Genomic DNA, 13916 nt, shown 5'->3' on the forward strand with positions numbered 1-13916 from the left:
TTAAGTTGACTGCCTGCTTTATTTAAAAACCTGATTGATCTCATTAAATTAAATCAAATATTTTCAGTACTTTAAAAGAATTCTCTGCTCTCTGCATTAAGTGATGCACTTTTCCTCGTTTAGGAATAGGCATAAAATGATTGTAACAAAAATCCGTCAAGAACGCTTAAGCAGCTTACTGATAAATACATCTCTCGCAGATTTTCTTGTTCAACTCAGATGAAAAAGTCTACATTAATTTTAATTTGTCAGATTTTCCAGTTCTTGACGCAGTACAATCCCTTTCAAGGAGCAGGGAGAGGGATTGAGGACCAGTGAGAGGGATCGAGGAGCAGCGAGTGGGATCAAGGAGAAGGGAGAGGGATTGAGGAGAAGGGAGAGGGATCGAGGAGCAGCAAGAGGGATCAAGGAGCAGTGAGAGGGAATGAGGAGGAGGAAGACAACGAGGAGAGGGATCGAGGAGCAGGGAGAGGGATCAAGGAGCCGGGAGAGGGATCGAGGAGTGGGGAGAGGGATCGAGGATTGAGGAGAGGGATCGAGGAGCCGGGAGAGGGATCAAGGAGCAGGGAGATGGAATGAGGAAAAGGGAGAGGGATCGAGGAGCCGGGAGAGGGATCGAGGAGTGGGGAGAGGGATCGAGGAGTGGGGAGAGGGATCAAGAAGCAGCGAGAGGGATCGAGGAGCCGGGAGAGGGAATGAGGAGGAGGAAGAGAACGAGGAGAGGGATCGAGGAGTGTGGAGGAGGTAGAGGGATCGAGGAGCAGGGGGAGGGATTGAGGAGAAAGGAGAGGGATTGAGGAGTGGGGAGAGGGATCGAGGATTGAGGAGAGGGATCGAGGAGCCGGGAGAGGGATCGAGGAGCAGGGAGATGGAATGAGGAGAAGGGAGAGGGATCGAGGAGTGGGGAGAGGGATCAAGGAGTGGGGAGAGGGATCAAGGAGCCGGGAGAGGAAATGAGGAGAAGGGAGAGGGATCGAGGAGTGGGGAGAGGGATCGAGGATTGAGGAGAGGGATCGAGGAGCCGGGAGAGGGATCGAGGAGCAGGGAGATGGAATGAGGAGAAGGGAGAGGGATCGAGGAGTGGGGAGAAGGATCAAGGAGTGGGGAGAGGGATCAAGGAGCCGGAAGAGGGAATGAGGAGCGGGGAGAGGGATCGAGGAGGAGGAAGAGAACGAGGAGAGGGATCGAGGAGCAGGGGGAGGGATTGAGGAGAAAGGAGAGGGATCGATGAGTGGGGAGAGGGATCGAGGAGCAGGGAGAGGGATCGAGGAATGTGAAGAGGGAGCCTCCCCCTGCACCTCATTAACTGTGTATGTGCCTGCATGCTTGCTCTGAAACAGTGCTGACAAACAAGCTGTGCTCATGCATCAGGACAAAGCATTTGACTTCATTCCTATCAGCTGTTCATTTCGGATGCTGAAATCCCTCTCCTCGCTCTCTTCCTCCTCCTCGATCCCTCCCCCTGCTCCTCGATCCCTCTCCCCACTCCTTGATTATGTCAGAGCTTTGAGCCAGCAACCACCAATTCAAAAGTCTTAAGAAGTCCAGGTCCATTCTCAAGGACCCCAGTCATCCCAGTCACAAACTGTTTTCCCTCCTATCGTCTGGTAAATGGTACCATAGCATCCGGTCAAAGTCCAACAGACTACAGAGCAGTTTCTACCTCCAGGCAATAAGACTGCTAATAGCCAACCTGCAGCTCCTTTAGCAAATCACCTGTAATGGCTACATGGACACACTGTTTTCACTGTACTGTGCCTACTGCACTGCTTGGACATAATATACTGCATACACCATGGACACATAGCAGCTCTATTCATATTGAGTTCTGTCTGTGTTTATTTTATACAATTTCTATTACATTATTATCTAATATTATGTAACCTTATTTTCTGTAACCTTAATTTTCTAATTTTTACCCCCCCCGGTGAGCTCGTAGAAAAGACATCTCATTGCCAGCGACTACCGCTGCACGCGGTATGGTTGTGCATTTGACAAAAAAAAAAACTTTGACTGATTGAATAAACTTTGATTGATTGATGCTTTGATAGAAAAGCACTGACACGAGACTTGACCTCCATGAGTGAGGCCAAAAGGAGGCCGTCCGGCCCGGCGCTCGTGGGATCGGGAAAACACAGGAAGCATCACCAAGGAGAAGAGGCCGTGGAAACCATCTGCTCTGACAAGGCCAAGCACGGCCATCGCCACGGTGGATGCAAACTTTCCTTAGAGGTGAATGCGTCTAACCCAGGTAGGAAGCGGCAATGTCGTCTTCTGTTTGTATTGCTGTTATCGAAAAGCGAAAGGCAGTGGTTAGAGCTTTGGGTTTGGAACTGGAAGGTTGTGGGTTCAAATCCCCGATGAGACACTGGTACGTCTCGAGCAAGGTGCGTCACCTGAATTTCCCTCAGCTGTAGCTTTAGAAATGGGTGCGAATGGAGGTTTTTAGCAACTGTAGGCAAAGCAACAGGTTATTAGAATATGCAGTCAGTGTGGCAAACTGTTAGTCTAAGCAAAAACATGGCACGATGTGGAAAAGTGGAAAGCCCAAAAACCGAGAGATGATACCGTATAAGCCCCTTTCTTCTGAAGTAGCCCCAGACGGCATGCTACAGCTGTGAAACCAGGAAAGAATGACATAACCTGAAACACTGAGGCGCGCAGAATGGAACAGGAATAAAGCAATCTGGCCCAGACCGCCAGAAAAATTATGTTTTAATTTAGTTTAAAAGCCCGCTAATTATCCCCTTAATGAGGGGGGGGGCAATTCATTGCTTCCTGCAAAGGGGGAAAAAACGCCAATGGGATTAAGCTGCAGTGCAATAGTGGCAGTATTCCGGCACTGTGTAAATCATTAAGGCCAAGGCTCAGGGTTGTGAAAGCGACCAGATGATCAAACTTCACTCTAGGAGCTAGGGAACCACAAATCACTTCCACATTTCTGCACAGCATTAACACGACGCTTCTTAGAAGAGACGACGACACACACGGCAGACTCGCGCACTCGCAACCGTGGATTTTTGTTTTTACGGGGGAGGGCGGCTGCATTCTTGTCGTTTATTTTTGTCGTTTTGGAATACTCCGGGCTCCTATTTTGAGACGGGAAAGGCGAGGGAGGGCCGGGCGCGCGCTGCGTGTGGGACACTCCACACCTCGCCCGCGATCTCCAGGGTCGTTCTGGCCGCCCGGTAAATCAAACCGCTTCCTTTCCTGTTTCGAAGAGCGAGGGGAGAAAAGTCTGACCGACACCCCCTCACCCCTTTCCCAACGCGCCTCCGCTGGGCGTCGCAGTGGACGGGAGAAGGACGGCTCGGCCGGCGCTCCCCGCTTCACGGTCGGCGCCAGGGCCGGATTTCCCATCAGGCACTAGGGCCTACGAAGGAGGGAAACACTAGTGACTAACGGAAAACGAGCTGCGACAACAGGCTTGCGACCGACTCTAGGTGCTCCAAATCAATAATCCTGCGCTGTCTGGGGGCTGTTCTAGACACTAGAGGTATCGCAGTGATGGTCACTCGACTCGCTCCATCAATCGCGTGGTTCAGCATTATGTGAAAAGACAAATGACTAATGCAAGTAATCGCCTGTCTTATTCAGTTGGCGTTTACCCCTCTTTTTGCACATTTCAGAGTGAAAGTGGCCTACCAACCAGCTCGTGTCCCGTCGGGACGAGCAAGACGAGTGACTCAGCAGGGCAGGAGGTCGAGACCAGCCTCCTGACGAACGCATCACCTGATGGGGCCGGAGACGTGATCTTGGCACACCAATGGCAGCGAGGCTGGAGAACGGCTGTGACTGATTTTAACTTCGGCATCAGGTTTTGACCGACGCAACGGTATGTATAACATGCTCCCTCCACCAGGAAGCACCAGACCTGTAGGGTACTCTACATGTACCATGCCGCAGCTCGCTCCACAGATAAAACCTCTCATCATTTCATCCATACGCTTGGTTTTTTTCCATGACCACAAAGGAGCCCAAACGCATCTGGCTGTCTGTCTGCGTGCAACTTGAAAGCCAGCCTCCTCGTCCCTGTCTCAGTTGTCTCCCGGGGAGCCTTCTTGCTTTATCATGGCTGCATGAGCTCGGATCCCGTGAAGAGCTGGTCTAGAAGGGTCCGGTCCAGCAGCCAGACAAAGCGGCAGGGTTTCTGGTTTCTGGAAGGAGGGGTGGGTGGGGGTTGTGTGTGCGTGTGTTGGGGGGTGGGGGGAGTGAATAAATACTCTAAAATATTTTACGTAGTTTGTTTTTTCCACACAAAAAAAAAGCCACATGAGACAGGCTAGTGGATTGCTTCATGAAGGTTCAAGTTTAGCCCACAAGGAGAGGGAAAAAAAAGTCCAAAGTCAAGCCAGAAAAGGAGCAAGCCCCCCCAGTCACCACCACCTCACTCCTGGCCCCAGACTCTCTCTCTCTCACTCGGAGCAGGAGGCATGTGGGACTGATTGAGACTGTGGCTCCCGCCTCATCAAAGAGGCTGTGGCGAAGGAGAGCTTGCCGCTGGGACTCCAGCTCGTACGGGGTTAATGAGACCACTACCACCACCAGCCCCCCCCCCGCCCCTCCTCCGCTCCCCCGTCCTCAGCCGCAGTTCTCCCCAGAGTGTTTTAAACTCAAGGCTGGCGTCTGTCTCCTCTCGTCCCCGTGCCCCCCCCCCACCCCGCGCGCGCACGCACGCGCGCGTACACACAAACTGCCGCCCAGTCCTCGAGACCCGCTGGCTTCCAGTAACCTCCCCGAGTCCGCGAGCAGAAGAATGTTGAACATCTAAACGGCACACAGTTCAAATACTGATTCATTTCAAACGGCAAAGGGCTTTTTTTTAAAAAAAAAAAATCTGGATTCCTCAAGCAGAGGGCTTTCACCGTGGATCCGAGCAGCGTGGGCAGTGTATCCTATAAAGAAAGAAAGGGTTCGGTTCGTGCGATATTAAGGGAAGGTTTCTCGCCCGATGAGTGACGCAGTCCGTCACTGCGTTCAGACCGATTCACACCTCCACCTGGGACACGACAGCCTCGCAGACCGGGTCGTGCCGGGATCAGAGCCGAGTTTCCGAATGAATTCACATTTGACAGTATCTGGAGCGATGGGTCCATTCGAGCCGTGAATCTCTCGGGTGATTTTACGATCCCCTTGACCTCACCGTTAAACCCTTGACAGAACTAGGGAGAATTAGGCCCAGAGTGTATTACATTTTCCCCGGATTCACACGAAACACTGTCATGATCAGCGCGCAAGCTATCGGTGCTGCAGAAATCGGTCGTACAGAAGTATTTCTGACACGGCCGTGTAATTGTGCGATATTATTTTCAATATCCGTGTATCTAGCTATTTCCGTGCCCTGTCTCTGCCCGTCTCCTCGCTCGCTACCGCTGCCGTGCTAAATGACTTTGACTTGTCGGTAATGAAAGTAGCTGAAAGCTGCATGTGTTTCCAATCGTCGTCATAATCCTCCTGTCCTGTTTCCTCCGAAACGCCGGCGTGTACTTCTTTAAAGGCAAACCGCTGAGCACTGACTGTCCTTAGCCCAATTACAAGAGCTGAATGCGGTTTTCAGTAGCCCCTCTCCCTCCCCCCCCCGTCTCTCCCAGCTCCTCTCAGTCATCCAACCGGTCTCCCAGTCTCCCCCTCCTTCTCTTCTCTTCTCTGTACGGCGCTGACTTCAGCTCAGACCAGCGCGCCGAGTCTTCCCACTTATTATGGGAGCAACGGTTCCTATAACACTTCATCTCCCTGGAATAGGGGAAATCCTACCCGACGGTACAGGATTTCCAAGTACTGCACATAAGCATACTTCGAAACTTCAAGCAAAGGAGGCATATACTCTATATACACTGGAGATGAAAGATGGGTCTTATTGAAGTATTGCGAAGCTCCCGAGTTCCTCTTCTACAGAGCCTCCGCGCGCCACAAGAAGCTAAAGTGCTACCATCTGGTGCCGTGTCACGCGGACAGTGTGAGCTGGCGACGATAAAAAAAAAACCCCGGTCTGGTCACGGGTGAACCGACACGGAACGCTCCGTATACGCTGGCTTGTGGAAAGCTGATACCAGGTGGTACGCTCCCCCCCACCTCAGTACGCCAGAAACGTCTCAAAACGTTAAATAACATCCGCATGTCCGTGTACACGTTCACCTGAGTGAGGATCTCCTGAAGATAGTAAGGCTTGTATTCTGGCCTACACGCGTAGTAGTTAAGGAAGGAATTTGGCTTTCCGAAGCCATAATGAGGAAATCGCTTTATAAAAAAGAACGGTTAAATATGCTGTGTGTAGGATTTTTTCAAGCTATGCGTAACTGTGGGAGGAATGTTGGTCAGCACTGCTGCCTCAAAGGGCTGAGGCCCTGGGTTCAATCCCCGGGGTGCTGTCTGTGTGGAGTTTGCATGTTCTCCCCATGTTCGCATGGGGTTCCTCTGGGTGCTCTGGTTTCCTGCCACAGGCGTGCTGGTAGGTGAATTGCCCTCTCAGAACACTGGCCCCGATGTGAATGGGGGTGCGTGTCTGTGTCTGTGTCTGGGTGTGCCCTGCCTGGCGCCCACTGCATGCTGGGATAGGCGGCAGCTCCCCCGCGAGTCCGTATTGGATGAAGAGCTTAGAAAATGGATGGATGTGTAACAGTAATAAAAGTTTGGGTTAAAGTGCTCTCTGTCTCCATCTCAACGCCCCCCCACACACAGCCTGATCTCTATCTGTCTACATATCTTCAGACCTCTTTGTGCTGTGACCGAAACTCTGCAGTTAGATTCAGAACAGTGGCAGTATGGTTTCAATTACCGTCAAGTCTTTGCAGGAGCCGTGCGGCACATTATAGCTCAGTCTATACTGGTTAAGGAACGCGCGTTGGTCAGTCGGCCTGGGAGAGTGTGGCATCATACCGTCAGTGTTATATGGACACACTTCCTGATCGTATCCAAAACAGCCCCCACCCCCAGCCCCTGCTGATTGTTTCAAATTATCGTCCCAAATGGTCTCAGTATTACTGCATTTAAAAAAAAAAAGATCACCCACGTAATTCATAAACAATAAAGTGACCAGGGCTTTCTAGAAATGTGATGCTTCTCCTAAGTCCAGCTGGACTGTGGTTCTCCAAGACCAGGGTTGAAACTCCTCCCAAGATTTAGAGAAGAGTTGAACCAAAATCCTGTACACAATACACAACCACTGTGTATATCCAAATTGCATAGAATGAAAAGAGCCTGATAATGTCCTCTTATGGGCCAATAGCGTGTACAAGATGAGTGATTGCAAATTGAACAGGGTACATTGACAGGATAATTGTTTTTCCATGTGGGACTCCCCCAGCTTGTTGAAAGAGAATTTAGAGGCCTTGTCCTTTGAATATACTATTTAAACATATATATATATAAATCTTCATTTAAAACAGAGCCATAGCTGGAGCCCTAAAGTTAATAACAGTTATACAACTTGATTTCCAAGTAATACGTATTCACAAAACAGTCAATCAGATGAAACGTCTCAGGAAAAAAATGCTTTTTCACTCTAGCATATAGCACATGTGACATATAGATAAGTCACAGATCACACTTTGCAACAACTTCAAGAGTTTGTTTTCTGAAAAACCCTTCGTTAACAAAAGCAAAACATTTTCCCATCAAATGTAGCAATACAGAAATACAAAACTTTTTTAAAGATGTGTAATTCCTTTTAAAACCACATTGAGCGATAGTGATATTCAGTGTAAACTTATCCAATGAATAGCCTTTATTGTATGTTTGATTTGTTTCCATTGCTCACAGTCACCTTTGGGAAATTCAACACTCAAGCTGTGAATGTTTGACCTCCAGACTGACACTTGATTTCCCTCTGAGGTATCCCAGCCAGATGTCCTCCACAGACACAAGATGTGCTCTGTCCAGAGCTTGAATCCTTTCTGGGCCTGCTGGGCTAATTGCTAGAAAGACTGACCCATTGCTAGAATTATTAGTAGCAGTAGTAGTGTAAGTAGCAGTAGCATTGGCACCAGTAGCAGTAGTACTGTTAGTAGCAGTAGTACTGTTAGTAGTACTGTTAATAGCAGTAGTACTGTTAGTAGTACTGTTAGTAGCAGTAGTAGTGTTGGTAGAAGTAGCAGCACTGGCAGCAGTATTAGTAGAAGTAGTAGTATTAGTAGCAGCAGTAGCGTTAGGAGCAGTAGCATTGGTAGTAGGGTTAGTAATTGTAGCACTGGCAGTAGTAGTAGTGTCAGTAGCAGTAACAGTGTTAGTAGTAGTAGCACTGGCAGTAGTAGTAGTGTCAGTAGCAGTGGCACTGGCTGCAATGGCAGTGTTAGTAGTAGTGTTAGTATTACTAGCACTGGCAGTAGTAGTGTTAGTAGAAGTAGTAGTATTAGTAGCAGCAGTAGTGTTAGTAGCAGTAGCATTGGTAGTAGCAATAGTAGTGCTAGTAATTGTAGCACTGGCAGTAGTAGTGGTGTTAGGAGCAGTAACAGGTGGCACATTCCACAGCGACGTGTTGTGGTTCCCAGAAGAAAAACCTGTTGTTCCTCCAGCCCTTGGCAACACAGACGCTGCTGCGGGAGCACTGCCCAAGCCATTGTCCCCTCAAACCGGTTCGTCAGCGTTTCTGCTGAGAAACACAGATCCAGGTGCGCCGCGCTAGGCAGACGGCAGAAACAATGGAGAAGAACGGCCACTTGTTTTATGAAAGAAGCAACATGAGGTGCTGAGGTGCCGCTATGAACGTCTATGATCGTGTGTGCCTCATGGAGAGCAAGTTGGGGTACGCGAAAAAGACAAATTCCTAATGCAAGAAATTGTATATGGCTAATAAAGTGATCTTATATCTCCTATCTTATTGTAAGAACTCACTCCCTCCACCGTGGAGTGATCTTAAGTTTTCACTCCCCCCCCCATCTTTACAGTGAAACCCACCTCATATGAGATTCTTTTTCAGCTTTTGGTTAAGAGCGCAACGTAATTGACATGCATTTCTCTATTGACAAGCTCCTGAAGACCCTAGAATTAAGACCCTCCTTGATCCCGTCTGCATCTGACTAAAGAGACCCCTGATGTCTGTGCATGCACAAAGCCTCTCACCCTCAAGTCAATTTGGATTTGAAGAAAACTACGTTTGTGCCTCACGAATATCTCATCCCCACCCCTTGTCATGCCACACCTTTGCAACGAAACACTGTCCCTGCTGGACTGCCACACTCTTGTCTGATCTGGGATGAGTTGAGATGTTGGATGACTGCATCAGCTCTGTCTCGAGTCTCGTTCCCCTCTCGCTTTGGGGCAAAACCGTCCGCCTGCCAAGCTGAACCTGTGCCACCCGCAGGCAGAGGGGCTTAAAATGTGTTTTCCAGTGTTGGTATCCAATGGTTCGAGAAGGGCTGATGGCTGATGGTTTGTAGGTGTTGGTAAGAGCCAGGCCATTTACAGGGCAAGGAACATACTGTAGCATCACTCAAAACCCGAGAAGAGCAATATTGGCTGATAAGAGGACATTACAACCTGGTTTCCTTCTATGCATTCTGGATACACAATGCTTGTGTCTTCTGTGAGATATGTGCTGATTGTAAAGTCTAAATGTTAAAGTACAGGATTTTGGTTTTAACTGTTCTCTGAATCTGGGATTGGTTTGAGAGGATTCAGTCCTGTTCCAAGTCCACAGGGTTGGATTGTCTGTAACTGAACAAACTATCTGCTTAAATGATCAATAGCTTACAAGTGACCCCTGTGTTCAGAAATATGTGATTTCATGGTGCCCCATAAAACTAACTGGGTGAGACTCATGTCTGAGACCTCTTCTCTGAGATGTATGGTGTACAAGACTGGTCAGTTTCATAACCTTCTCATGTCAGACCTGGGACCTCAGAAATAGGTAGGAGGAAACATCCAGAGCTGTTTCAGCAGCTGGAGGAGGCACAAGGGCACATCTGGAGCTATTTCAGCACTGGCTGGGACAGAGTCACTTTTGGAACAAGATGACATAGCCGGCACACCTAGTCACACACGCACAGCCATTAAACATGATGACACAGTGCCAGGTTTGGATCAGAGCTTTTGCCTGTTTGTTTCTTTTTCCAATAAAGGAATAAATAAACAAGACATATGCATACATTAAGTGGACAGTAGAGGGCACCATTTGGCCTGAAAGTTACTCCATCCTTTTTCCCTTAAAGAATAAATAAAGGTTCGTGTGATTTAAGCATCATGGGGGAAGTACAGAGCTTCAGGGAAAACTGATCAAATACTGTGAAATCTCCCAGGATTGCTAGATTGATTGACTTGAAATGAAGACATTTCAAGAGTAGCAGTCAATCTGCCCAAATAACCTATTTATTTTTAGGATTTAGTAGTAGCTGCATTAGTATTAATAGCAATTGCAGCAGTAGTATTAGTAGCAGTAGTAGTGTAAGTAGCAGTAGCATTGGAACCAGTAGCAGTAGTACTGTTAGTAGCAGTAGTACTGTTAGTAGCAGTTGTAGTGTTAGTAGAAGTAGCAGCACTGGCAGCAGTAGTATTAGTAGAAGTAGTAGTATTAGTAGCAGCAGTAGCGTTAGGAGCAGTAGCATTGGTAGTAGGGTTAGTAATTGTAGCACTGGCAGTAGTAGTGGTGTTAGGAGCAGTAACACTGGCAGTAGCAACACTACTACCTCGGGGCAGTGCGGTGGCTCTGTGCCTGTGGCCGGAAGGTTGCTGGTTCATATCCTGCGGCTGGCAGAGGAATCCTACTCTGTTGGGCCCCTGAGCGAGGCCCTTAACCCCAGCTACTCCAGGGGCGCCGTATAAATGGCTGACCCTGCGCTCTGACCCCCAGCTTCTCTCCCTGTCTGGGTGTCTCATGGAGAGCAAGCTGGGGTCTGTGAAAAAAGACAAATTCCTAAAACAAGAAATTGTATGTGGCCAATAAAGTGATTTTATCTTATCTCTAGTAATATTGTCAGTAGCAGTGTAAGTATTTGTAGCCCTGGCAGTAGTAGTAGTAAATCAGACGAGGTCAGTTAAACTAGTGAATAGTCATTCATTAGCCTCATGTTTTACTTAGACGAATCCTGAATTGTTCCTACGCCGTGACGCGCGGTTCGGCACGGGTCGCCACGCGCACTGGCGCGCTTTCTCTCCGCAGTCCCGACGCTGGTAACTGTGCTTTTACCACAGTTTGTGGCGTAATGCACCAAAGAGATCTCTACCCAGCTCGTACGGATCTAGCAGCAGACTAATGGTTGACGCAAGTCTCCACTGGTGCCATCATTCTGATACACTGACACCAGATTTCACGTTTTAAGATCTTTGAGCTGATGGGTTCTGGCCGGAGGGCCCTGCTAGACTGCGGCGCGAGGTTTGGTTGAAAAATAATGAAACTCCAGGATTCCCGATACGTCTGTGTGTAAGCATAGACTTTAATAACTACTAATGAGTCTGGCTTTGTTTTTAATCTACTTTTATAACATAAAGGGAAATATTACCCAGGATGACTTCACTGTTATGCGAGGCGGCGAGCTCTGGTCTGTTATGTGACCGTTTCTTCCATCCCCGGTTAATAAAAACAGCATGGGGAGGAATGTTTTGATTAAGGAGCCTAAGCACATAACTGCACTCGGCTTATTAAAGTGGAATTTATCTCTGGGCATCCTCGCATCGTGATGTTTTTTTCCTCAACATCATGTTGTATTAACGGGGTCGCCTCATCCCGTCTCGGTTTGCGCTGAAGGAAAAATGATCCGGCATTTCAACCGCAGGCTCACTGAGAGAGCGGCGCGATGGATGAGCGGTACAGCGGCGCGTGCAGCTTTACCCCCGGCTTGGAGCGACTCCCGGCCCTGCAGCGCTCGCGCTGGCCCGGGAATTTCCCAAGGTGCAACTTGGCGTTTCGGCTGTTGTTGTTCGCCTTTTTTTTAAAGAAAAGGCTGTATAGATCCTCCTTTATGACTTTTGTAAGTACATTTCTTATTGCACGGGGGGGGAACAATATATAAGAACAGGAAACAATTTCACATTTTTAACCGAGATATAAACGGAGAGAGGGGGTCTAACCTAACGCATCTCCCGAAATTAAAAGGTTATGTCCAATAGATCTTCTTAATTATAATTTTTGGTTCTATTAATTTATTTGTATAATAGTTATATCACAATTTGTGGCGTTTTACAGAATCGTAGGATAGTTGTTTGTTCATCTGCATTTGCAGACTGCTAGTATGAGTGATTAGCTCAAACAACACGATATCCACCGTTCGATTATTACTACTGAGTTATCGCCAGCAGCCATATCACCCTGCAATTCTCAACTGGCAGCTTACTGAAGCTCAGCAGATGTGAGCCTGGTCAGTACCTAGAGGGGAAGACCTCCTGAGAAAAAACAAGGCTGTTGCTTAAAGAGGTGTTAGTTGGACCAGCAGGGGGCGCTCACCTGTGTGGGTCCTAATGCCCCAGTATAGTGATGGGGAGACTATACTGTAAAATAATAATAATAATTGCTTACACTTATATAGCGCTTTTCCGGACACTCCACTCAAAGCGCTTTACGAGTAATGGGGATCCCCTCCACCACCACCAATGTGAAGCATCCAAATAGGCGCCGTCTTTCTGATGAGACGTAAAACCAAGATCCCGACTCTCCGTGGGGACTCTCCAGGGGCGTTTCTTGAAAACAGTAAGGGTGTTTCCCTGGCATCCTGGCCAAATTTCCCATTGGCCTTTACCAATCATGGCCTCCTAATAGCGCTTTAAGAAGACACCTTTAAAGGCACTATATAAAATAAAGTTTATTATTATATATATAATAATCCCCATCTCTGAACTGGCTTCATTACTCTGCTCTCCTCCCCACTGATAGCCGATGTGTGGGGAGCGTTCTGGCGCACTATGGCTGCCGTCGCATCATCCAGGTGGGGCTGCACATTGGTGGTGGTGGAGGGGAGTCCCCACTACATGTAAAGTGCTTTCTGTTGAAAAAAAGAGCTAGATAAGCGTAAGGATTAGTATGATTTAGAATTTTCGTTGTCTTCTAAGCACAACGTAACTCGAGTACCAACTGGAGCTCCTGGAGGTGTAATACCAACATATGTCCAGACGGTGACAGCAGACGCTAGTCTTAAAAGAAAGTTTACAGACCGTCGTTTCCACGTCTCTTCTTGTTGAACTCTAAAAAAATAATGGTTTTGTCGTGCACATTTTGGAAATCGAATCGAAAGCCTCGTCGTCAGCATTATCACAGAGCCATAACATGTTTGACAACATGGAAAATCAAGAATAACGGTAGTTCTCACTCCATATCTTAATGAAAGACGGGGGGGCTACATCCGATAAGATTCACAGCGCGTTCTTGTTTAGTTTATAACAGGCGGCTTGTCGGCGAGCGAAGTGTTTATAACCATTATCAATCGGCCAGGAATAAAGCACTGATGTCCTAACTAGCTAACTTTAAACCTTCAGAAATTCTGTTCTGACCCTGAAGAGAACAGGACTGGACATTTGGGAATATACCAATGCAATAGGTTATCTCCAATTTTGTTGGGAGACCACTAAGGCTATCTTTCAATATTTTTTCTAGTGTCTTCTACGCAGGTCTCACGTGTGTTGTTCCCGATTTCTTAGTTTTAATGAATTCTTCTCTCTGCATGCTTCAGTTTGATCGGACAGTACCAATTATTACGTTTAAATCAGCCTTTACCACGTTAAGCCATAGCTAGGTTGAATGCAGAACAGGTCTTCAGCATTTTTACACAATCGACTCGCCCTTAGACGCCAATTAACAGGGCGCTTGGAATTCAAACCTCCGCTTGATGGGATTTAGATCAATCAGTAACTTAAGTTTGAACCGCTTTGATCACATTGGGGGAAAAATACTTTCTTATCATTTTAATTTGTTGCCTTTCTCGCCTCCTTTCAACTGTTAACAGGCCAGAAACGTGGCGTTCACACAGTTTGTCGGAGTTAAGATTTGAATTCCT

The sequence above is a fragment of the Lepisosteus platostomus genome, chromosome 1 (genome assembly GCF_059453375.1).
Source record: "Lepisosteus platostomus isolate fLepPlt1 chromosome 1, fLepPlt1.hap1, whole genome shotgun sequence".
Classification (NCBI taxonomy): Eukaryota; Metazoa; Chordata; class Actinopteri; order Semionotiformes; family Lepisosteidae; genus Lepisosteus; species Lepisosteus platostomus.